General features: G+C 38.2%; 1 protein-coding gene across 1 annotated transcript in view; it reads right to left on the minus strand.

The window, feature by feature from the left end:
• The window catches only part of CCDC192 (coiled-coil domain containing 192), a 175,914-nt gene that overhangs the window by 123,788 nt on the left and 24,330 nt on the right, over window positions 1–27,796 (minus strand). The gene's annotated exons all lie outside the window — the stretch shown is intronic.

Genomic DNA, 27,796 nt, shown 5'->3' on the forward strand with positions numbered 1-27,796 from the left:
ACCTGACCAAGTTCAAGCACCTTATAGACAATGGACTATTCATTCGTGCTGAGGAGCTGAAGCCTAACTGTCCTTCCGCATATTCCAAATATGACACCAGTGACTTTCCAATCTTAGATCAGCTGTTGAATCTCCCCATAAATTGTGGGGATCCAAGCAGACAGTAAACTTTGTGAAAGGATCTCAGAAGGCATGAGGCCATATACAACACATAGGTTTTATGAATAGGTCTAAAAAGAAACAGCCATCAGAAGGCCTGTCTCCTGTGCTAACTTTCACCACAGTGTTAAATGTTTGCCAAGATGTAAGCTTCCTCCACTTCAGATCTTTAAAGTCACATTATAGTGGTGACATTTCACTTCAATAAGAGAGAATATATATGATCATATCAAGGACTCTACCACAGGAGACTCCACTCCCTAGAACTTCAAATATTCCTCTAAATAACACACACAGTTTGTTCTACCTGAGAACCACCTATATTTGAATAGCAATCAGACTGGAAAGATAGTAAGAGTACAGGGCTGGGACCTAATGCAGGGTCTGTTGACATAATTAGGTGGTGACTATCTAACTCCCAAAGTTCTTTTAATGATAAGAAAGAAAGAGATACCTCTTGCTCTATAAGGAAATCCTTTTCAGTCAGTTTCCTAGTGATTGCCTAGTTGATACCCTTCCTACTTACTGTTCAGTGGGCACTTAATTTAAGGACAGCAGAAGATCTTTACCTGACACCATCTTTCCTGACACAAAGGGCTCAAATGCATCTGGGAAAGCAGCTCTGCAACTGCGATAAGTAGATATGTATTACTCATTTTAGAAAACAAGTAACTCCAGGATGCATTGAAATAGCTAATAACTTCATTGGGAAAGCCCAGCACTACTAGATTTTCTTCTTTTATGGTCAGTCCATAATCCAGAGTACTAGAATATTGTTGCCTTTCCTCAATGCAGGAAAATAAGAAGATGCCATGACCTGAAAGTCCTAGCACTGCCAATTCAGGTTGGTTTCTGAGGAAACTTCCAATGGCTATAGCCAGCTACAAAATGTAGAACATGTCTGTTGTACTATTTTTTTACTTAGTCCTTTCCTCAAGATAACATTCAGGCTCTTTCCTCTCCTTTCCTCTGCACAGATCAATTGCTCCCAATATTTTAATATTCAGCTCAGTTAATACCCCATGTCTGAAGGCTTCCCCAAGCAACCCTCATCTTTAGCCTGGGTTAAGGGTTAGGGATGGTTCCTTTGAGTTCTTATAGGAATTTTTTATTATTGCCATCATGCCATATGGCATAGGATGCAATATAATCTATGTATGGTTGATCTTTTTCTTCCAGCAGTATTCTAAATTTTGGTTGCATGTTAGGATGATCTCAACACATAATTCTGTATATTATGCTATGCTCACTACAAGCATAGCTACTGTCTGTCACCATACGACACTATTACCATATCATTGGCTATATTCCCTATGTTGTGCCTTTTATTCCCATGACATTCACTCCATAATTGGAAGCCTGGATCTCCCACTCTTCTTCAGCCATTTTGCCCATCCTCCATACTCCCTTCCCTTCTGGCAACTATCAATGTGTTCTCTGTATTTATGGGTCTGATTCTGCTTTTTGTTTATTCATTTGTGGTTTTTTTTAGATTCCATATATGAGTAGAATTATATGGTATATGTCCCTCTCACTCTGATTTATTTCACCATCCATCCATGTTGTTTTGAATGGCATGATCTCATCCTTTCTTATGGCTGTGTAATATTCCATTGTGTGTATATGTGTGTGTGTATGTGTATGTGTGTGTGACACATATATATCAGTGGCCAATTAAGTCGCTTCTGTATCTTAGCTATTATTAATAATGCTGCAATAAACATTGGCATGTGTATATCTTTTTGAATGAGTGTTTTGGTTTTCTTTGAGTAAATATCCAATAGTAGAATTACTGGATCATATGGTATTTCTATTTTTATTTTTTTAGGAACCTCCATACTGTTTTCCACAGTGGCTATACCAATTTACATTCCCACCAACAGTGTATGAGCATTCCCTTTCCTCCACATCTTGCCAATACTTGCTGTTTCTTTTCTTTTTGACTTTAGCCATTCGGACAGATGTAGGATGGTATCTTACTATGGTTTTGATTTGTGTTTCCCTCATAATTAGCAACATTGAGCATCTTTTCATGTGTCTGCTGACCATCTCTATGTCTTCTTTGGAAAAATGCCTCTTCAAGACCTCTGCCCATTTTTTTTTCCTCTGCCCATTTTTTAATTGAGCTGTTTTTTTTTTTTTTTTTTTGGAGTTGAGTTGTATAAATTCTTTATATATTTTGGATATTAACCCTTTATAGGACATATCATTTGCAAATACCTTCTCCACACAGTAGGTTGCCTTTTTGTTTTATTGATGGTTTCCTGAGCTATACAAAAGCCTTTTATGTTGAGGTAGTCCAATACTTTATTTTTGCTTTAGTTTCCCTTTCCTTAGGAGACATATCTAGAAAAATGCTGCTATGGCCAATGTCAGAGAAATTACTGCCTGTGTTCTCTTCTAGGATTTTTATGGATTCCAGATTTCACATTTATGTCTTTAATCCATTTTGAAGTTTTTTTTTTAAATGGGTATGGTGTTAGAAAATGGTCTAGTTTTATTCTTTTACATGTAGCTGTCCAAGTTTCCCAGCATGGCTTATTGAAGAGACTGTCTTTTCCTCAGGGTATATTCTTAGCTCCTTTGTCATAGAGCATAATGTTTTCAAAGTTCTTCTATCTCATAGCATGAATCAGTACCTAGTCTCTTCTTATGGCTGTTACCAAAATAGCAACTACTAAGTTAGTATAAATAAGTGATAATATCACACTGTTGCCTTTATTTGACAAATTAAATCCAGGCATAGCAAAGGATAAGATTTAAAGAAACAAATAGTAAGGAGTAAATCAATCACTATTTTCCCAGGCTACATTTGAATTTGCCTCATTCTTTTTGTCTCAGAACCAAGAATTTACCTAGTTTGGGCTGTCCAAGGAACCAGATTCTGAGTTTGACAGGTATAATGTAAATATGCCTTTCATTTTACCTTCCAACCATTTTTAATGCTTTCTCTAAAAGTAGAGACTTCCCAGTGTTATGAGTCCTCACCTCAAGGTAGAGATCTAGACTTCAGTTGCCATCTCCCCTTGCATCCTCAGGTCAGGCTTGAGACCTCCTCTTTGCCAGTCAGAAGCATCCATGCCTGAATTCATATCATAAAAGTTTTAGATGCGCTTCACTCACTACAGAAATAACCTGTGCAGGGAGAGGTTCGAGGGGAAGCTTCTAGAACTGGCATCAGAGGTACTAGTTGGGGTGATGCAGTGGTGGACAGTTCACTGGGGCAGTTTTGTCATCCAACTGGAGCTCCATCCCCAGTTTCAGCTTCCACATCTGGTTCTCTGGAGAGGGTCTCCTGGAAAGTCTGTGAGTTACTCATGATCTCTGATTTTTTCTGCTTAAATTGGTTAGAACATATTTCTGTTAAGCATGAATAGGATTGTTAACATGAGACTCTACCTTAGAAACTCTGTTGGTGCTGAACTAGAAGGAGAAGCTTGCCCCAAATTTACTAATTAGCTTTAGGGCCATGGCCAATATCTTTTGCAGAAGAGCCCTTGTTTGCACGGCTCAACTTGACAAATTCTCTCTGTCATTCAGAATATAAAAAGTTTCATAGGTACAGTCCAAATTATTGTGATTGTGACATTTGACACTAATAAAATATTAATCCCCACAATAGTATATTTATTTCTCTTCAGAACACTAACTCTGAATCATGATCTCTTTGCTGAGTCCATCATGTGTGTAAGTTCAGATGGTCTTATTTCTTTTTTATTTTTTTTAAGATTTTATTTATTAGAGAGAGAGAGAGAGAGAGAGAGAGAGGCAGAGGGAGAAGCAGGCTCCATGCAGGGAGCCTGACGTGGGACTCGATTCCGGGTCTCCAGGATCATGCCCTGGGCCGGAGGTGGCACTAAACCGCTAAGCCACTGGGGCTGCCTGATGGTCTTATTTCTTAACCACCCTCCCTGCCCCACTCTTTCTCAAACATATATGAATGTACCACAATGGCTTTAGAATACATTATCTGAGCATCAATCATGGATGGAAAGTTTTGAGAAAAAAATATAAATCTGTGATTTTTGAACTTTGTGTGTGCATGTTGTATAATTTATACGTCTGATAAGAATATATCCAACCACTGATTTTAACAAATTCATTCTTACGTTTTCCTATATAAAGACGCTCCACAAGCTCCAGTGGGAAATCTAGAAGGCCTGAAAGAACATTGTTTTTGTGATGCTAAAGGTAACTTCCTCCAAAGTTGATGTTCTAACATTTCTCCTTCATCTCAGGTTTGCCATTTTACTTTGGCATTTAGGACTCTACAGAAAATATCACAAATACAGGAAACCCTTCCTAAAATATATGGAAGCTCATAGTAAATAGTTCCCATGACACATGGTATACGCACACACCATATGGACCTAAGAATATACCTGTGAACATACCATTCTAGATCAAGAAACACTAGCCTGAAGTCTTGGTACCATGCATTTTTTAGGTGACATGTGGGCATTACAAAAAGAAAGAGACCCTGCTGCCATAATATTTATTCATAAGGGCTGTAGAGGAATATATTCTTAGGCTAAGAATTTTCCAAGAACATATGGTCTCAAACATAAAAATAAAACAAATAAAAACCCATCCATGAAAATGAATCAAAGTATCCTAAGAACAAAAGTTTTCCATACTTAAAGAAAATTTTTGAATACAATTGTTTATCCTTAACAATGTTTAAGACAATACAGAAACATAAGACCGGAATGGAAGGCAAGTAGCATATGATTCCACTGGCATGAGTTCCCAAAGGGGTCAGACTTGAAACTTACCAGCAAAAGATCGATTTGATAGGAAGTTATTCTTAAGTCCAAGTTCTTATCCTAAGATCCATCACAAAATGGCAAATTAACACCCCAGGCAACACGCTTTTGGAGAAATCAGAAACCATCCTCTGAGACTCTCCCTAGCTAAATTGAACTTTTTTTCTTTTTAAGATTTTATTTATTTATTCATGAGAGACCTGGAGAGAGAGGCAGAGACACAGGCAGAGGAAAAAGCAGGCTCCATGCAGGGAGCCTGATGTGGGACTCGATCCCAGGACTCCAGGATCATGCCCTGAGCCAAAGGCAGGTTGATGCTCAACCGCTGAGTCACCCAGGTGTCCCTAAACTGAACTTTTACAAATTATACATCTATGAGCATTTAACATGCTACTTGTTCAGGCTAAAATCCACCTCAATCCTAGGTTTCCATCCAGTGTAACTTTGATCTACAGCAATGACTAGCTAAGCATTGCAGCCTTTTAAAGGGTTACTATGATAGAACTCTTTAATTATTCTGGTTACCTCATGAGCTCTGTCTCTGGGGATAAATCTGTTCCAGGCGTGGAATAGTGTTGAGGGGGAAACATTCCCATGAGCTCAAACTGGACATAACTTGTTTTTAATGCTTAATGTAAACATCTAGCTATATTCTCATTAGCAATTCCACAAAGCAGAATAATGCCTCCTATTCTCATTTCTGCCTGCCTATTCCCTCCTCTGATCTTCTAGTCTGACTGCATGCATTGTTCCAGCTCCCATTTCCACCCTGATGCACTATGCGTTTTCCCCTAAATGCTGGCATAGCCTCCCTGTTTGACCACCAGGTCTCCTCCTCCTGTATCTTTGAATCCTTCCTCTTAACCATTTCTTCCATGAGGACTGACAATAACAATTCACAGCCATGGCTCCCTGCACCCATTATGCACAAAGGATAAGAGACTGGCTTGTTAGGATCAGCAAAAATAGTTGAAAAATGAACAATTAATGACTATTTCTTTAGGTCTTGTATTCCTTAAACTCTTCCTGGAATCTTGTGACTTAATTGTATCCTTCTTATGAGAAGCTCAAATCCTCTTTAATTCCTGCAACATAATATTGCCATAAATTTTTAATGGGAAAAGTTTAAGAGGTGTGGAGTTATTATTTTAGGTTTTATTTTCAAGATGACTCATACCTAAACCATTTGTCGACTCTGTGACCTGATTGTCCTTCTTTGAGAAATCACACCCACTTAGATGAGTCCATCTAAATTATTTATTTATATGATTGCTGATTTTTCTTACAGGTTGTAAGGCTATGACAGTACCTTTTCATTTCTAAAAGCTTAAGAGAACTTTGCCGGACCCCTCTCTCTCCCTGCAATCTTCCAGTGGGGTTTATGTCAGCTCTCAATAAATGGTACTTAAAACAAAGGGAAACTATTGGGCAAAAGATAGAATTAATTATATTTGAAACTCTACAAATGATAAGCATCTGTACATGAGCAGTTACTTAAATTACCATTTAAAATTAGAAACAATTCTATTGTTTTATTTTTCAAAACTGGAGATTGACATCAGTAATTTTTGGGAAACTGTGTTAACATTTATGTTTAAAAGTAAATTCTTACAAAAAAAATAAAAAAATAAAAGTAAATTCTTGACAATTCTGAGGTTTTTCATTCAGCTCAGTTGAGGGTGCTTCTGTTCCACAGGAATTCCTAGACAGTTTTTGAGAAAGGGAAGGCTAAACAGAATAAGGACAGAACGAAATAGGGCCAGTTTAAGTCCTTTCTTAGTTACTGAAATCAGGAAAGTGAAGAACAATGTCAAAAAGGTCTCATAGAAAGTTGTGTGCAGGCTGACCCTCCTCTGCCCTCCACTAGATCTCCCACTGAAGATACATTTGTTTCCAGAAATGTGCATGTGAATGTCAAAGAAACTTTGGCTAAGCCAGTTTCATTTCATTCAGCACTACACAGGGGAAATGTGTGTCATCAAAACGCCCATTTGGGATTTTTTTTTCTTTAAGGGGTCATGCAAGAATTGGACAGAATCAGGTAAGATGACATTCCCCAGGGGACTGAGAAAGTAAAGGTTAGGAAGGAAAAGACGGAGGAACAGGAATATGATCAGAATTGCCTCTGAGCATCAAAGATGATCTTTTCCAGTTGCAAAACTTCTCAGCAGTATTTTTCCATTCCCTGTGGCATCAACATCTGCCTAACACAATCACTATATTCTTGCTCAAGTGAAAGTGAACAAAAGTGCCTGTATTAGTTCCTCTGGGCTGCCTTGGGCAGGTGCAGATGGCCTCCTACATGCTCTCCTCATGAGCAGAAAGAATAAATCCTTTTAATAATAAATCCTTAAAAAGAATAAGTTCTTATAAGCATGAACACTTCTTTGGGTTCAATGGGGATGACTATTTATTGGGAATATAATGACGTACTTAAGAGTTAAAATCAATAAAATGGAGTCTGGTGCTGAAAAATATATGCTTTTCAACTTTTAGATAAACATCAAGGAATATATAGCAAATGATGATCACAATAAAGCAACAAGAACAGCAGTAATTAATGTCAACATTAATGAGGGTAGGCAATGTCCTAGGCGCAATTCTAAGCCTTTTGTCAACTCATTTCATCCTCTCAGTAACTCTATGTAGGTGGGTTCTATGATTATCCCACTTTATAGTCAGGATGCTGAATTTTCTCAAGAATGTCATTAAAACTTAGCACTGAAGAAGCCACAGGAATGTTTGCTGTTTTATTTTCTTTGTTTTGGTGGTGGTGGTGGTGGTGGTGTTATTTTTGTTGTGTTTTATTCATTAAAAAACACTTATATAAAATTTACAGCATGGCAGTTACTGATCTAAAAATTTTCTAAGTGTGACACACATTTAATCTTAATGACCATCCCATGAGCTAGATCCATTTATTATAACTATTTTGAAATGTTGGTAGTTGAGCCTCGGATCAAGCAACCTACCCAGGGTCATGTGACTAGTAAGCTACCCTAACCCCAGGTAGTCTGCTCTGAATGTGCAGTTGGAAAAAGGTCTCATACAAGCAGGGGATGATGCTTAAGCATTTTTTGAATATTTAGCCAATATACCCAGTTTATTGGGGGTGAGGAGGCATGTACGTGGAATGTGTGGGTCATGTGAAGGAGAGGTTGAGGAGGGAAAGATAGGCGCTTTTCCTGTCTCTGTCTCCATCTCTGTCTCCCTCTCAGTGTCCCTCTCTGTCTTCCTCTCCCTCTCCTTCTCCTTCTTCTCCTCAGATCTTGCCAATGGCTGACTCTAGTATACCTCATGATTGATATGAGAGCTCACACTTTTTCTTATGGATGTTACTGCCTAGTCTACCTAGTAATGATGATAGACTAATTCCTGGGATTAGAAACTATCTGAGATATGAATGAACAGTTGAAATTAATTTCGATGCTAATAGCTAAAGTTAACAGTTCAGACTTTTGTTTAATCAATGATTATCATACTTCTTCACATTGAGCAGCAAAATAAACTACAATATATACTACATTTCTACTCAGCTAAGCAAACATTTCCATATAACTCTTTAGACGGTCTAAGTTTCAAACAAATTCAACCTTGAAACAACAATCTCATAATAAAAAATTGCCCCTGTGACACTACCCTTGATTCCCATGCAAGGGGAGGAAATTAACACTCATTGATGAAGTATTGAGCATCTGGAAAGCCTTTAGTTGAGAGACCTAGTCTCATTAATAAAAGGACCTAAAAATATCTCAAGTAGAGAAGGAGTGGAATCTGGTGATTTGAGAAGGAAAAGAAAGTAAACAAGTCTGAGAGGAGGATGTTGAGTCATCCCAAACAGAGAGAGTGAGGTACTGGGAGTTCTTCAGATGACAGGGAGTATACTCCACTTCAACCTACATCCTTTGGGCAAATGCACCGAGGGAGGCTCAGCCCTGATTGCAGGAGTCCCCACACATGTTCTGTTAAAACTTAGCACTAAACAAGAAAAGCCACAGGTCTTTGTATGGGTCCATAGGCAAGGGCATAGAACAGCAGAATGGCAGCCACCATGAACATAGTGCCTCCCGACTTTTGGCTAGTAAAATCCTTGGGGTACCCTCAGGAAGGAGACAGGACCATTCTTCCAACCAGTAATTGAGACCACATTTCTGTCTCACAATGACAGCAGGCACTTGAGCCAGATTTTATTTTATTTAAGAAAAATATATTTTGTACATTGAATCTCATAAAGTCAGACATGGATGCAAATTGTGCATTATTTCTCATATCTTTTGATTGTCTGGTATTTACCTATTTTAGTAATAGTTTTACCTGGTTTAGTAATAGTAGTAGTAGTAGTGGTAGTAGTAGTAGTAGTAATAAACCAATTCCGGGTCCTTTACTCTGGGATGAAATTATATATACTTACAGATCCAGGATAAGATAAATGACTTAAACACTGGTGTGACAGAATTGGATACCTGCTCACCAAAATCCATGCTTCCCTCTTCTTCAGAGTGTACAGCCACAATACCCTTTCTAACATTCCCTGCAATAACTGTGACTTCACAACTAAGTTCTAGTCAATGAACATGAGCAGAAATGAGATGCACCATTTGCAGATAGATAGTCCCCACTTATCTGTGGTTTTGCTTTGCATGGTTTTAGTCACCCAAGGTATACCTTGGTACACCCACGGTATACCCAAAGCAGCTGATCTTCCTTCTGACTACTGTCAGAAGATTAAGAGTAGCCTAATATTACATCACAATGCCTATCTCAGTCACCTCTCTATCTCATCACAAAAGCATTTTATCAGCTCACATCATCACAAGGAGTACAGTACATTAAGTATTTTCATAGAGACTGTATTTACGTAACTTTTATAATATTATATTGTTGTACATGTCCTTTCTTAATATCAGTTACGGTTGTTCATCTCATAGTGTACTTAACTTATAAATTAAACTTCATTGTACTTATGTATGTATCAAAAAAAGTGATATATATAGAGTTCAGTACCATCTGCAATTTCAGACATCTACTGGTAGATCTTTAAACATATCCCCCATGGGATAAGGTGGTGCACAGGGACTACTTGATAGACCATTATAAGCTTCCCCAGCACATACCTCCATGATCTTTCTTCTGACCATCTCTTCTGACCTCTCATCAGAAAAGAGATGACCCCAAATCATCATAGTGGGAATCTACCTTTCAAAGATGTCAGAGGCTTCATCAGTCTTTATCACTAATTGACCCTGGGTAACAATGAATGAGCAGAACCTCCATACCAACAAAAGCACTTGCAGTACTTGAATAAGAGAGAAATTTCTATTGTGCTAAGCCGTTGAAATTCTGGGGCCTGTTTGTTACAACAGCTGACATTATTTTAACTCATGAAATTAGAGCAGCTGGAACAACTACAAAAACAAACAAATGCCTTCTGACTTACAATCACCACACAATCATGTCCTCTGTAAAGAACATCTCTCAAATTGTAGAAAAGTTGTAAAAAAATGGTAGTTTAAATTTAAAATTCAGTGTAAAGTTCATATTTAGGTTACCTATAAATGTGTTTTGTTTGCCATGCAAAGCATTCTATTTTATTTTAATTAGTTGCTGACATTTATAAGTGGGGAAGTTTCACACAAAGATCTGGATTTTGAAATACAGATCTGAAAAACTTGATAATCTGGCCAAGTTGGGTTTTAGTCTCCCTTTTATGTTAGATATGCACACTCCAGACCCACATGACTTGTTCTGGCCATCTTCCCTCTTATGCATTACTTACTTGGACTTTGAATGCTGTTAAATGTATGTTCTGGCTGGATTATTATTAATAGCTGGGGATTTAAAAAATATGCAATACCAACAAGACTATAATTACAGTGAGGAGAGATTACTTTAACTATTTACATGTTATATCCCTGGCTGATTTTGATGGGAATTATAGGAATAGTCATATAAAATCTATAACTGCATTTGTTGGTCTGACATTACTGACAGTTTTTGCCTTCTGACTTTATCTCTCAATATTCCCAACATAAAATCCAACATAAGGTCCCGTGTCAGAATTAACTCACTAGAAAGTAATTAGTAACATCCCTCCCCCAGTACAGTAAGAACCACTCATCTGTCATTTTCTCCATTTTGCCTTTGGCTGTTAAAAGCATTATAGCTATATTTCTGTTTCAATTATACTACATGGGAAGTTATGATTTAAATATGCATATTCCATTTTTTGCTTTTTATTGTTATTTTATTTTAATATATTTTCTCATAGTTATGTATATACTTAAAAAATCCATCTATTTCATACCTACATTTCTTATAGCCTATCCCAAATTATTTATGAAGTTAAATAGAGTATAAATAAATAAGTATGGTTAAATTAAACATCATAGTTAATGTTTAATAACAGTATAAAATTATATCAGGATAATATAAAGCTTAATATTCATAAAATACCAGACCATATCCATTTGAGATACAATATTTTATTTTTGCTTTTGTTTCTTCCCTTTTGGAAATAGGGTAAAATTATTAATAAGTAATTGGTATCTTTTCTAAATGATTTGCTATCAACTACAAAGGCATAATTTGTTTTTCAAAATTCACATTATTACTTTTTAAAAAATATTTTATTTATTTATTCATGAGAGACACAGAGAGAGGCAGAGACATAGGCAGAGGGAGAAGCAGTTTCCCTAGGGGGAGCCTGATGCACCACTCAATCCCAGGACCCTGGGATCATGCCCTGAGCTGAAGGCAGATGCTCAACCACTTAGCCACCCAGATACCCCCTAAAATTTACATTAAGTGGCAACTATCATATACAGATAGATAGATTTATGTATTTACTTGGTCATTCATTCAACAAGGCATTTATTGAACACTTACTTTGCATCAGGAACTATATAAGAGACTAAAGCCATGTCTCAGAACATGGGAACTCAACTAATAGAGAGTAGAATTAACTCTAAAGGAAAGATCCATAGAATATGCACTAGAGAGAGGAACTATTTCTGCCTGAGGAGTCAAGAGAGGCTTGTAAATTGAGGGAGATGCGCTCCAGGTTTTGAAAGGCAAGCAGTGAGTGAATCACAGAGAGGATCAACCTTGGGAAGGGACCAAGGCCAGAACCTAGGGGAATCTTTAGCGAATCCTAAATCCTCAAATCAGTGCCATTGTTGGGTGTCAACTGTTGGTAGGAGTCAGGGAACAAGGTCAGGAGATGAAACTGTCAAAGGAAAAGTAGTAGGGATCTGGTCAAGGTCCTTACTTGACATGATAGCTATTTACTCTCTCATTGTTGATGAGCAGCCATTGAGAGATTCAAGTAAGAGACTTACATCATTGAATCTGTAGTCAAAGGAACCAACTCTAGAATCAGTCTGGTTTCTTCCCTTATGATTCACTGATTTGACCTGGCAATTATGCATTTCAGAAAAAATTAGTGTAGCTTGAAAAGGTAAATATATTAAGTTAGAGGCCACTAAAATACCCTTGAAAGATGTAGTAAAAGGAATTTAAAGTCAGGAAAGTGAGATGGGGCAAGTGAGAAATTTGGTCCACACAGTTTATGTCCCAGCGTCCTATCTAACCATTTGTTAGAGGTGAGACACAAAGAACTTGACTCTAGACTTTTGGGTAGTCAAAATAAGCATTTATAGAAACAGGATCCATGGAATAAAACAAGCCCAGTGGAAGTACCAATATTTGTGGGGCAGAAGGCCTACTTTCTGATATAATAATAAATTTCCTCAGTAATAATCTGACAGCAAACAATGATGAGCTTTATAGGACAGTTGTTGTTTTTTTTTTTTTTTTTAAGATTTTATTTATTTGAGAGAGAGAGAAAGAGAGCACAAGCAGGGGAGGGGCAGAGGAGAGGGACAAGCAGACTGCCCGCTAAGGGCAGAGCTTGATGCAGGCCCAAATCCAGGACTCTGAGATCACGACCTGAGCCAAAGCCAGATACCTAACTGACTGAACTACTGCCCCGAGGACAGCTTTCTTATAAAATCTTCCCAAACTAAGTTATTACCAAAATGCTAAACCACTTCCCCCACATTCAATGAAAGCAATTCTAGGGTAACTTGATGCAATCTAGGAATTTGCTCCCTGCTACCTCACTTAATTGAGGAAGGATTTTAGGGTATCTCTAAAAGAAAACATGGACTTTATTTCAGGTACTCCTCTGTGAGATGCTTTCTTTCACCCAAGCTCCTTAAAGCTAAGTATTGAGTGACACCCCTGGTTATACACTAGAGTGCAGTGAAACCCAGAGATCTCTGGTAGACATGGCCATCTAGGCCGGGGTGTGATTTCCTTTCCTCTCTTGGAAATTGTGGGGCCTGGAATGATACCTCTTGAATATAAAGGCTGCCTACCTCCATTCCTCCATTCATGACTGAGTCATTCAACACATACTTATTGAGAACCGACTAGGGGGCAGACATCAGGAGTTAGATATAGACTCTGCTCTAAGGAAACTTAAGATGAAGAGAAACAGGAAAATTACAAGGAGATAGTTCTACAAAGGCTTGAAAAGACATTCACCAAGAAAAAAATGAGCGAAGGAAATGTGGAAAGGACAACAAAAAGATTCTGCTCAGAAAGTAATTTTCTCTTTAATTTCCTGGTACTCCCTATAAAGTAATGTGGAAGCTAAAATTAGGCATTTTATTCTATAAGGTTATTAACCACAGTCCCACAAAAATAGTGGAACAGTTTTACTGAAATAGTTCATTTTGGAATAACTGTTAATACATTTTTTGAACTTTTGTATGTGTTGGGCACTCTGCTCTTTCATATATACCACCTTCACACATTTATGTAGCCTCTAAAACACCCTGTGAAGCTAAGTAATGATGTTAGCTTCTCTCCAAAAGGAACAGAACTTTGGGAATCATTGCCAGGTCCTTCAAGCCCAGTGACTAGCTCTCCATTACTACCCTTCTTTCTGGCCAGAATCAGAGAGTAGGGCCTTTTAAACCACCCTCATGAACTATTTCTTATCTTTCCTTCCTCTGTAATGGAAAGATATAATCTCACTCATCTTAAAGCGATTTGAATTTTTTAAGATTTTCTTTATTTATTCATGAGAGACTCACAGAGAGAGGCAGAGACATAGGTAGAGGGAGAAGCAGGCTCCCCAAGGGGAGCCTGATGTGGGACTCGATCCCAGGACCCCGGGATTACGACCTGAGCCAAAGGTGGATGCTCAATTACTAAGCCACCCAGGTGCCCCAATGATTTGAATTTTTAAGAAAAAAAAATAATGAAAATATGATGTGTACTAGATTCTCTTAGCAATAGTGTAGTTTGAGTTCTGTGTGAGCATTAATGGCTAGATTAATGCAGCTCAGAATCAAAAGGGAGAAAATGCTATGAGTAACCCTGCATTATTCCCATCTGTTTTTTTGACAAGTAGATAGAAGATTATAATAATGACCTGTGTTGGACTGTTTGGGCCTCTAAAATTTGTATATTCCTTTGATAAAATGTTGATGTGTGAAGTACATGCTTATTAAGTAAGACGTGAATATAAACATTTGAAGAAATGCATAGGCAGCTAATATGTATTTACAAAAAAAGTGAAAGGATTATGCTCCGTGTCTAATTCAGTGGCTAGAAGAAGATCCAGCACATGGGATGGTTCTAAAAAGCCAAGGTGGCAGGAATTGTCCTTAGGTGCTTATTCAGCTTAAACTTGATCATCATCTCTAGAAAATGAAGAAATAGCACTTACATCTAGGTGAGGGGAAAATGAGCCTCCTGTGTGTCAGCCAGAATCTAGGCTTGCAAGATACGGCTAGACTCGTGCTCTAAGTCTCTGTACCTCCATCTGCCCTCACTAGGAGATCCAACAGTAAAATGAGTGATACCCACAACAATTAATTGCGCCTCAGATTTCTAGGCAAGAGGAGGAAAAAAAGATAAGTTTAATAAGATCCTGATAGAGTTCCAAATTTTTATTTTGAATATCACCTCATCAGTATGCTAGAAATTAGCTCTTTAGCCACATCTTAATTGGGCCACGTCTACATAATGGCTCACTGATTCTTAGTTATGAGCAACTGGCTATTGTAAAGTGAGAACTCAAAGTCTCTCCCCTTCCATGCCTACAGAGAAATTTGGCAGTGACACTCATCAGTGGGATTTGAAAGCCTCTTATTCTTCTCCTCTGATTTTTAACCTCTCTAGCTCAAGAATATAGGAGATAGACCATGTACAAGATTCCAATGAGGGACCACAAAGTCATCCAGTCCAGGTAAACCAACCAAAGAAGGTGGGATGCAGAGAAGTTTAACTATAATATCATCAACTAATGTAATAAAAAGATTTCTGATATTTATCCCACATGTAACCATCTTGTATTCATAAATAATCACTGTGGAATTTTACATTTTGATTAATATCTCTCGCTCTGAAAGAATGGCCCACAGGGCAGGAATTTCCCCATTCCTTATTGGTTTAAGGTAGGGCTCATGAGATCCTGCTACCAAAGTCTCTCAGGGTGATTAACAGCCATGAAGTCTATTAGAATACAATAAAGCTAAAAGATCATAAGAATTAATTTATTAAAACACTGGCTTACATGTGTTGGCATATATTCTCAGCAAAAATTCTGAATTAAATGGGAAATTCAAAACACTGAAATCAACCTCATGCAAAGGGATCCTAGAATCCAAATATCTCCATTCAAGTCTTTGCTTTGCTATCTGCTAGCTGTTTGCTGTGAAAGTCTTTGACTCTCATTTTCTTCATCTGATAGAGGAGTAGTAATACCTGCCTCACAGGATTATTGTGAAAAATAAATGACATAATGTGGGTGGGAGCAATTAGGAAACTATAAATCGTTATATGACTCTAAAGTGTTATTCGTTGTTGTCACTTGATCTTAGAATTAGTCATGACAAGCCTTGGGAATGAAGTGATACTTTTAGGGTACATAGAAGTGTGAGACTTGGATGCAAAGATCAGGGAGTTTGTTCCCGTTTGGCTCTTCGCTTGAACAAACATGTCCAGTGTGCCATGATCCAAGCTTGCTGTCCTAAGAATCAGGCCTAGAGATGTCTCCTATAGGCAGGAGCATGAAGACAGAGGCTGGCCCCAACAGCAAGATGCTGGTCAGGGACCATGATTCCAGTAAAAACAGAGGGTTCAGGATGAAAGGTGTATGGGTTTGGTTTTGTTTTGTTTTGTTTTGTTTTGTTTTGTTTTGTGTATGGGGTTTTATTGGACAGTGCAACACTTCTCAGATATCGCCATCATCACAATCACTTGGAGGATTTTAAAAACATGTATTGCTGGATCTTATTCCCAGTGTTTCAGATTTGGGAGGTATGAGGTAAGGCCCCAAGATTTACATTTCAAACAAGTCCCAGTGACTCTGAGGCTTCTAGTACAGGGGCCACTCTTTGAGAACTATTTGGACAGCATAAGAATTACAACTTCTCACCTCTATAAATCTAATCTCATTCTGAATATTTTAAAGAAAAGGGGATTCTTCTTCAAGATAATTAGAATTTTTGGATGGTTCCCAAAATAGACAGGAATCAGATTCAGAAATAGATAGGAACAAGAGCAGTTCTGGTCCTAGCAGCATAAACCTCCTCATATGATGCCTGGACGTCACTGGTTGGAGATATCACTTCCAAGTGTTCTTCCTCTCTTGCTTCACCTAAATTAATGTTCAGAATCTAATTGGCTTAGAGAACATGCCCATTACTCAGCTACTATGTGATAGGATACTTTGAATTAGAGACCCTCCAAGACTGTGCATGATGGAAGAGACCTAACTGAAAAGTATATCAGGGTAGTACTGCCAAAGATGTTAATGGATGGTTATGTAGCCAGGAAGCAACAAAAACAGCCCATGTCTTCTATCATAGTGGTAAAAGACCAATTAACAGAGGGCCTGAAATTCTAGGAGAGAGGAATTCTCACTTGATCTAAACTGAGGGCTCCTGTAGATTCTTAGAAGGCAGCTGATAGCTGCTTTAGAGGAGGAAAGGAAGAAGTGAAATCAGCTCTTCTGGAAAATTCTGTCTTGGGTACCCATGGTGGGCCATCCTGTGCCCTGTTTTCCTGATTCCGAGCTTCAAGACCATAGCTTCCAGGTTTAAGTATGTCCTCAGGAACTCTAGGTCAGGAACTTTTGATTTCAAAGATATACTCATCTATCTTACAGCTTGAAGCATGCTATATACAATTCATTGGAAAAGTTCCATCTTCTGGATATTCTTAACTTTTTTACTTCATTAGAAATATTTCAAGCATACAAGAAAGTATACAGAATAACATTGTAGTTGAGTATCTACCTCCCAGTTACTCAGATTTCTCTTTTGGAAATAAGCCCATCAAATATTATAGAGCTTTTGGCCATGGTCAGGACTTAGGGGCCATTGAGATGGAAGTGAGGCAGGGAGCCAAACCTCTGGGTTACCACAAATAATCAGATCATCAACAACAGTGAATAGATAGCGCAAAGTACTTATACTCCCCATACTAAAAATAGTGAAGCAATGGATTCAACAATTTGGAATGCATTAATTTGAAAAGGATGCCTTTCCTTAAAATTCCTAGTCCTAATTCAAATTGCCAGACATGAACAGTTACCTTTGAGCGATTATAAACATTTGCTTCAAATATTTGTTTAATTCTGTGTAGATCTCTAAGGAGATAAGTAATCATGTGGGAAGGATTGATAAAAATACCTCGGGCAGGTTAGCACTGTGTGTGGCTGGGTGGGTATCCATATGTACATTTACAACCCTTTGTAATATTTGAAGAGTATAAGCTGTGGCTATGTAAAGTTAATGAGATGAGATTTTAAGCTTCCAAATATTAGCAGTGACAACTCAGTCATTTCATAGCTATCAGTTTAATTATACAAAAATATAATTTGACTATTGGATTACGGACAATTGAACTCTGAATAAAAAGAAGCCACGAGGTTGTTAATTTTTATATTAACACTGTAATTTTCTTTGGATGTTCTTCTTACTTTTTTTGAAATAGGGGTTTTCCAGAACTGTATTTTCTTTTGCTGCTACTTTTTCCTTCTATTTGCATTCTAACAGATCCTTACTTTCTCTCCTTTCCATATTATACCTTGAAAGTATCAAATTCAGATTATGGTAACATCTTATGCAACTGTCATTTTTAAGAGATAAAATTTAAAGTAGGATCCTATAAATACCAAAATAACTTTATTTTTAATTTAGTCATTTTAATGATTCATTTCAATGAAATCTGAGCGAGGTATTGAGTTAGACACTGTAAGAAGCATGAGGATTAACAAACTTTCTCCCTGTTCTTCCCCAAGCTCACAGTCTTGGGGAAGAGCTAGTTCATATTGTGTAATTTTCTTGTGGGTCATCGTGTGACAAGTGACAAAAGACAGGTGTAGAGATGCGCTGTGAAAGTACCAAAGACGCTAGTTGGGGCCGGCAAGATGGCAGAGAAGTAGGGTCCGCCAGTCACCTGGCCTCACCAACTTACCTAGGTAACTTTCGAATCATCCTGAAAACCTACTAATTCAACCTAAGATTTGAAGAGAGAACAGCTGGAACGACACAGAGAGAAGAGTTTGCGCTTCTTACAACTCATTTTTAGCCACTCTGCACTGAGCAAAATGAATAGAAAGAACTCACCACAAAAGAAAGAATCAGAAACAGTACTCTCTGCCACAGAGGTACAGAATTTGGATTACAAGTCAATGTCAGAAAGCCAATTCAGAAGCACAATTCTAAAGTTACTGGTGGCTCTGGAAAAAAACATAAAGGATTCAAGAGACTTCATGACTGCATATTTTGATATAATCAGGCCAAAATTAAAAATCAATTAAATGAGATGCAATGCAAACTGGAGGCCCTAACAACAAAGGTTAATGAGGTAGAAGAAAGAGTGAGTGACATAGAAGACAAGATGATGGCAAGGAAGAAAGCTGAGGAAAAAAGAGAAAAAAAAATTAAAAGACCATGAGGAAAGGTTAAGGGAAATAAATGACAGCCTCAGAAGGAAAAAATCTACATTTATGTGGGTTCCAGAGGGGGCCGAAACAGACAGAGGACCAGAAAGCATATTTGAACAAATTATAGCTGAGAACTTCCCTGATTTGGGGAGGGAAACCGGCATTCAGATCCAGGAGATAGAGAGGTAGCCCCGCCAAAATCAATAAAACCGTTAAACACCTGGACATCCAATAGTGAAATTTGCGAATTCCAAAGATAAAGAGAAATTCCTTAAAGCAGCAAGAGACAAGAGATCCCTAACTTATGTGGAGAGAACTATTAGATTAACAGATTAACAGCAGACAGACCTCTCCACAGAGACAGGGCAGGCCAGAAAAGGCTGACAGGATATATATTTGGGGCCCTAAATGAGAAGAACATGCAGGGCAGCCTCAGTGGCCCGCGGTTTAGCACCACTTTTGGCCCTGGGCATGATCCTGAACCAGGGATTGAGTCCCACATCAGGCTCCCTGAACGGAGCCTGCTTCTCCCTCTGTCTATGTCTCTGCCTCTCTCTCTCTCTCTCTCTCTCTCTTTCTTTCTCTGTCATAGATAAATAAAAAATATTTAAAAAATAAAATAAAAAAATAAAAAAAATAAAAATTCTTCTAAAAAAAAAAAGAGAGAAGAACATGCATCCAAGAATACTTTATCCAGCAAGGCTGTCATTCAGAATAGAAGGAGAGATAAAGAGCTTCCAAGATAGGCAGAGACTGAAAGAATATGCGACCACCAAACCAGCTCTGCAAGAAATGTTAAGGGGGACTCTGCAAAAGAAAGAGGAAGCCCAAAGAAATAATCCACAAAAACAGGGACTGAATACGTATTATGATGACACTAAATTCATATCTTTCAAGAGTAACTCTGACCATGAATGGGTTTAATGATCCCATCAAAAGATGCAGGTTTTAGGACTGGATAAAAAAGCAATACTCATCTATTTGTTGTCTACAAGAGACTCATATTAGACCTGACGACACCTCCAGCCTGAAAATGAAAAGTTTGAGAACCATTTATCATTCAAATGGTCCTCAGAAGAAAGCTGGGGAAGCAATCCCCATATCAGATAAATTAAAGTTTATCCCAAAAACTGTAGTAAAGATGAAGAGGCACACTATATCATACTTAAAGGATCTATCCAACAAGAGGACCTAACAATCATGAATGTTGATGCCCCTAATGCATCAATGCAGCTTGGGAGCTGCCAAGTATATCAATCAATTAATAACCAAAGTAAAGACATATTTAGATAATGATACACTAATACTGGGAGACTTCAACACAGCACTTTCTGCAAATGACATATACCTAAGCTGAACATCTCCAAAGAAACAAAGGCTTTAAATGATTCACTGGACCAGATGGATTTCACAGCTATATACAGAACTTTCCATCCTAATGCGACTGAATATACATTCTTCTCAAGTGCACATGGAACTTTCTCCAGAATAGACCACATACTGGGTCACAAATCAGGATTTAACTGATAAGATTAGGATTAGGATTGTCTCCTGCATATTTTCAGACCATAATGCTTTGAAACTTAAATTCAATCACAAGAAGAAATTTGAAGACATTCAAACACATGGAGGTTAAAGAGCATCCTACTAAAAGCTAAATGGTCAACTAGGAGATTAGAGAAGAATTAAAAAGATTCATAGAAACTAATGAAAATGAAGATGCAACCTTTCAAAATCTTTGAGAGACAGCAAAAGCAGTCCTGAGAAGGAAATACATTGTGATACAAGCACCCCTTAAAAAATTGGAAAAAACTCAAGTACACAAGCTAACCTTGCACCTACAGGAACTGGAGAAAAACAGCAAATAAAACCTACATCCAGCAGAAGAAGAGAGTTAATAAAGATTTGAGCAGAACTCAATGAAATAGAGACCACAGGAACTGTAGAATAGAACAAAAACAGGAGTTGGTTCATTGAAAGAATTAATAAGACAGATAAACCATTAGCCAGCCTTATTAAAAACAAAAGAGAAAAGACTGTAATTAATAAAATCATGAATGAAAAAGGAGAGATCACAACCAATACCAAGGAAATACAAACGATTTTAAAAACATATTATGAGCAGCTATATGCCAAAAAATTAGGCAATCTAGAAGTAATGGATGTGTTTCTGGAAGACCACAAGCCAAAAAGGAACAGGAAGAAATAGAAAACCTGAACAGGCTGATAACCAGTGAGGAAACTGAAGCAGTCATCAAAAATCTCCCAAGACACAAAAGTCCGGGGCCAGATGGCTTCTCAGGGGAATTCTATCAAACATTTAAAGAAGAAACAATACCTATTCTACTAAAGCTGTTCTGAAAGATAGAAAGGGATGGAATACTTCCAAACTTGTTCTATGAGGCCAGCATCACCTTAATTCCAAAACCAGACAAAGACCTCCACCAAAAAGGAGAATTAGAGACCAATATCCCTGATGAATACAGATGCAAAAATTCTCAACAAGATACTAGCCAATAGGATCCAACAGTACATTAAGAAGATCATTCACCATGACCAAGTGGGATTTATCCCCAGGATGCAAGGCTGGTTCAACACTCATAAAGTAATCAATGTGATAGATCATATCAACAAGAGAAAAAACAAGACCCATATGATCCTCTCAATAGATGCAGAGAAAACATTTAACAAAATACAGCATCGATTCCTGATCAAAACTCTTCAGAGGGTAGGAATAGAGGGAATATTTCTCAGCATCTACAAAAAGCCCACAGCAAATATCATTCTCAATGGGGAAACACTAGGAGCCTTTCCCCTAAGATCAGGAACACGACAGGGATGTCCACTCTCACCACTGCTATTCAGCATAGTACTAGAAGTCCTAGCCTCAGCAATCAGGCAACAAAAAGAAATAAAAGTCATTCAAATTGGCAAAGAAGAAGTCAAACTCTTCCTCTTTGCAGATGACATGACACTGTACCAGAAAACCCAAAAGAGTCCACCCCAAGATTGCTAGAACTCATACAGCAATTTGGCAGTGAGGCAGGATACAAAATCAATGCCCAGAAATCAGTGGCATTTCTATACACTAACAATGAAACTGAAGAAATGAAATTAAGGAGTAAATCCCATTTACAATTGCACCCAAAAGCATAAGATACCTAGGAATAAACCCAACCAAAGAGGTAAAGGATCTATACACTAAAGACTATAGAACACTTCTGAAAGAAATTGAGGAAGACACAAAGAGATGGAAAAATATTCCATCCTCATGGATTGAAAGAATTAATATTGTGAAAATTTCAATGCTACCCAGGGCAATTTACACATTTAATGCAATCCCTATGAAAATACTGTGGAGTTTCTTCACAGAGTTGGAACAAATCATCTTAAGATTTGTGTGGATTCAGAAAAGACCCCGAATAGCTGGGTGGGGAATATTGAAAAAAAAAGCCAGAGCTGGGGGCATCACAATGCCAGATTTCAAGCTGTACTACAAAGCTGTGATCATCAAGACAGTATGGTATTGGTACAAAAACAGACACATAGATCAATGGAACAGAATAAAGAACCCAGAAATGGGCCCTCAATTCTATGGGCAACTAATATTTGACAAAGCAGGAAAGACTATCCAGTGGAAAAAGGACAGTCTCTTCAATAAATGGTGCTGGGAAAATTGGAGAGCTGTGTGCAGAAGAATGAAACTGGACCATTCTCTTACACCATACACAAAAATAAACTCAAAATGATGAAAGATCTAAATGTGAGACAAGAATCCAGCAAAATCCTAGAGAACATGGGCAACACCCTTTCTGAACTTGGCCACAGCAACTTCTTGCAAGATAAATCTATAAAGGCAAGGGAAACAAAAGCAAAAATGAACTATTGGGACTTAATCAAGATAAAAAGCTTCTTGCACAGCAAAAGAAACAGTCAACAAAACTGAAAGACAACCTACAGAATGGGAGAAGATACTTGCAAATGACGTATCAGATAAAGGGCTAGTATCCAAGATCTATAAAGAACTTATTAAACTCAACAGCAAAGAAACAAACAATCAAATCATGAAATGACCAAAAAACATGAACAGAAATTTCACAGAGGAAGACATAGTCATGGCCAACAAGCACATGAGAAAATGCTCCGCATCACTGGCCATCAGGGAAATACAAATCAAAACCACATTGAGATACCACCTCACACCAGTGAGAATGGTGAAAATTAACCAGACAGGAAACAACAAATGTTGGAGAGGATGTGGAGAAATGGGAACCCTCTTGCCCTGCTGGTAGGAATGTGAACTGGAAAACATGTGGATGTTCCTCAAAAAGTTAAAAATAGAACTGCCCTACGACTCAGCAATTGCACTGCTGGGGATTTACCCCAAGGATACAGATGCAGTGAAATGGCAGGATGCCTGCACCCCAACGTTTATAGCAGCAATGTCCACAATAGCCAAACTGTGGAATGTGCCTCGGTGTCCATTGACAGATGAATGGATAAAAAAGCTGTGGTCTCTGTATACAATTGTATATTACTCAGCCATTAGAAACGACAAATACCCACCATTTGCTTCAATGTGGATAGAACTGGAGGGTATTACGCTGAATGAAGTAACTCAATCGGAGAAGGACAAACTTTATATGGTCTCATTCATTTGGGGAATATAAAAAATAGTGAAAGGGAATAAAAGGGAAAGGAGAAAAAATGAGTGGGAAATATCAGTGAGGGTGACAGAACATGAGAGACACCTAATTCTGGGAAACAAACAAGGGGTGATGGAAATGGAAGTGGGCGGGGGGTTGGGGTGACAGGTGTGGGCACTGAGGGGGGCACTTGACAGGATGAGCACTGGGTGTTCTGCTATATGTTGGCATATCAAACTGCAATAAAAAATATATACAAAAAAAGAGAGAAAGAAAGAAAGTACCAAAGAAAGAGATTACTTCTGTTTGGATGGTCAGGAGAAACTTCCTGGAAGGAACAATCTTGATGAAGAATGGGAAAAATCTGGCATTCTTCATCAAAATCGTTGGTGGGGACTGATATTCCAGGTATAAGAAAACCATGAACATAGTCCCCAGGGCAAGAATGTGTGGGTGTCCTTGGGAGTCACAGATGTGTGATACAGAGGAGGCAGGAAAAGGGGTCAGAGAGTCATTTTCAGTGTAATAAATGCCATAGTCAGGGGTAATGGACCATGGCATTTATTTTGCCAGAGTCTGGAGTAATGGGCAACCATTGTCTTACTCTAGGCTTTGGAACAGGAGAAATGACATGACATGATCAGAGTAACATTCAATTTAGTGTAGCAAATATATTGAGTGACTATAATGTGCCTACCCTTATGCTTGGGGTAATAGATACAGGCACACATTCTTGATATTGCCCTCAAGAACCTTCAAGTCTAGTAGGGGGTAGATATATGAACAGATCATGTCAATCAAAAGTAGTATTTTGAGCTAAAATAGATGTATGTACAAAAGGTTATAGGATCCCAGAGAAAGTAATCTGAGGGCCAAGGAAGAGATTGATTCCTGTTATGAGTCTTGCAAGAAGAGTAATAATTATTTGGATAAAGAACAGAGGGAAGAATAGTCTGGACTATGAGAACACAGAGAGCAAATTCACAGGGCATCAACTGACACGGGACATGTAAAGATTGACAGCAGAGCCGTTTTATTAGCTTAGTCAGCAGGAGGCAGAGAATGGGTAGGGAAAGAAGAGGGTGTTGAGGGGGTAGGGATGTCCTTTGGAAACCTTTTTCAAAGGTCAGAAGACTTCTTTTCTGCCACACCTGTAGGTTTCATCCTTCCTTCGAGTTCTGCCCCCACTCTGCATCTTCACACGTGAGTTTTACTCTCTCCTCTGCAAACAGGACTTGATGATAGGAGAGCAAGAGGGCTACATTTTGATTTGGGTTGTGCAGGGACAGTGGAAACGTCTAAACTTGAATATGTTAATATTTGGGGCCAGTAGCAATAAGACATAAGATGATCAAAAAGGGTTAGGGATATGGCAGTATGATGGAATAGAAGACACAGAAGTGAGATAACTTTTAGAAACATACTCTCACAGCCTGACTACTAACTACATGTGGAATGGAGGCAGAAAAGTAGGATTTTAATACTGTTTGATAGTTTGGGTGTACATAATAAGTAACAGCAGTGTGATATTATTCACAATGGTGGGGATCCAAAAAGAGGGGCATACTTAAGAAGTAGGAGTAGAAGATGATAAATTTGACTTTGTATATGCCCTTTGTATATGTATTTAAGCCTATGGTGTCAGCAAGATATTCAAGCTATATTTAGCAAGCATAGTACTTTAACTTGATGCAATATGCTAGCAGTCTCCAAACCTCTGTGCATTCATCAAACACCCTTGGAAAACAACATACTATGATCCTTTCTTGGAGATAAATTATCCACTGATAAATCCTGTTGTAACTAAACCCATCTAACTTAACTTCATTTCCAATGCACCACCCATTTTCCCCCCAGAATTAACATCATTGGGAATGTTATTTTCAAGAAACCATATTTTAAGAAATTATCATTACGCCATTAAGGAGCTGTAATTAGGGGATGATTAAGATAGACTTTGATGGGGCGGAGGGAGTTTTTATTTGAATGGAAGTGAGAGTTGAAGGATTATGAACTGATGAATCACTCTGAGTGAAAAGAGAAGAAAGTTTGCAGAAAGAGCCTCTATAAACACCATTTGATGCCTGAAGTGGCATGTAGAGAATATAATTTGGAGAGGTAGCAAATTGTGGTAGCAAAAGCATGGAGCAGAGCTGACGTGTGACAAGAGATCTAATCTCTAATATTCAGTTTTCCTACTTGAAAAATGATGCCCACTTTTTGGATTGTTTTGAGATTTAAAATAGAAAATATATGAAGCACTTACCACACAGTAGATACAGAATCTATTCTCAAGAAACATTATTATTAATATTTTCATTTAAATCTTCTTGATGAGTTAAGTAAAGCTTTCATGATCACACTGCTATATTAAAACCTAAACTTTGAGCAGTTACATGGCAGAAATCTCTTGTTGATATCAATACACTAATACAAGAAAGCAATTCCAGTTCAGACAAGCCTGGACCAGGAACAGTGTGGTACAGGAGTAGAATCTGCAGAAGCTAGGCAGTGGAAGAGACACCACAAGAATTTCCTGAAGGCATCTGTGACTATGTTTTATTTTGTTTTTTTCTATCAGCTTTTCATGAAGAGATGCTGGAAGCTAATATCAGAACCATAGTGAACAGTCCTTTAAAAAATTCTGAGCTAAACCCACCCTGGGCAAATGGCTATAGGTATCAATCTGGCATGAGGAGACATCCTCTGACAATAGTCATTATCTGGCACCCTCAGGACAGACTGGGGTGAGACTGGAGGGAGGCATCTGCAATAGAATACTAAGCTAATTAGATATACTGCTGTCTGAATATGTCACCATGTCACAAATGCAGGCCTTAATCATTTTCACTCTTGGTCAATTGAGCATATAAGGCCAAAAGAGATTCTGAAGTCAGAGCTAAAAGCTCTGCTAACTGCCACAGCAGATTAGCTTTTCCCTATCCCAGGAAAAAAAAATCAGTTACCATGATTTATCCAGATTAGTTTATTTCAAATATCAAAAGGATGATGACCAGAATTTATTCTGCAGTCTTTTCTGCAGCACTTCTGGACTGCAGCCCCTCAGATCTCAGATAAGATAATCTTTGTTGTTGTTCAGATTGGCTGTTTAACATGACTGGCCAATGTTATGTTTTGTTTTGTTTTTTGTTTTGTTTGTTTTTTTGTTTTGTTTTGTTTTGTTTTGTTTTAGAGTGAGAGACATAGGCAGAGAGAGAAGCAGGCTCCATGCAGGAAGTCCCACATGGAACTCAATCTCGGGTCTCCAGGATCATGCCCTGGGCCAAAGACAGGTGCCAAACCGCTGAGCAACCCAGGCCTCCCTGGCCAATGTTCTTTTTTTTTTTTAAATTTTTATTTATTTATGATAGTCACAGAGAGAGAGAGAGACACGCAGAGACACAGGCAGAGGGAGAAGCAGGCTCCATGCACCGGGAGCCTGATGTGGGATTCGACCCCGGGTCTCCAGGATCGCGCCCTGGGCCAAAGGCAGGCGCCAAACCGCTGCGCCACCCAGGGATCCCCCTGGCCAATGTTCTTAATCAAGAAGTCATCCCCCAGCACCCAAGGTAGGGATAGAGGAAATCATTGAAAGGAAGGTGAGTGTGTGAGTCTTCTAGAAGGCATGTAAGGTGTCAGGATTGTTTAGATCCTTGAGAAGGGACAGAGCCAGGGTGACAACTGGATTATATGTGTGAACACATAAGGAAGGATCTTGTGTTCATTAGTTGTTCTCTGAGTGAAAATAGGCTAAAGTGTCAATCAATGAAATATACCCTGGAAGTTCATAGAGTCTCTTTCGGGAGTACTTACAGGATAAATGAGCAGTTCTGTATCTTTTATGGTCACCTGTCTAAAAATCACAAGACTAGGGCAGAATGAATATATATATATATATATATATATATATATATATATATATATATATTCTTGAAATGTCCAAAATTGGCAGCATCAGCATCACCTAAATCTAGCATCATCCAGAAGTACAAATTCTCAGGTTGCACCCTAGCTTTTGCAGAAATCAAAATCTCCAGGCAATTTGTTTTTAAAAGTTTTCTGAGTAATTCTTGATACCCCGAAGTTTAAGTAGCACTGCTCTAGGCCTGTATTCGACATGCCAAACCTTTCCACTTCCACTCATTCACTAAATGAGCCTGGTTTTCTTGTCTTTCTACTCTTAGTTTCTTGTTCTCTTATCCTGTTTGTACCTGATCAAACTGTATGGCTATACATAACACATAGGTTTTATAATT

The sequence above is a fragment of the Vulpes lagopus genome, chromosome 7, assembly GCF_018345385.1.
Source record: "Vulpes lagopus strain Blue_001 chromosome 7, ASM1834538v1, whole genome shotgun sequence".
Taxonomy (NCBI): Eukaryota; Metazoa; Chordata; class Mammalia; order Carnivora; family Canidae; genus Vulpes; species Vulpes lagopus.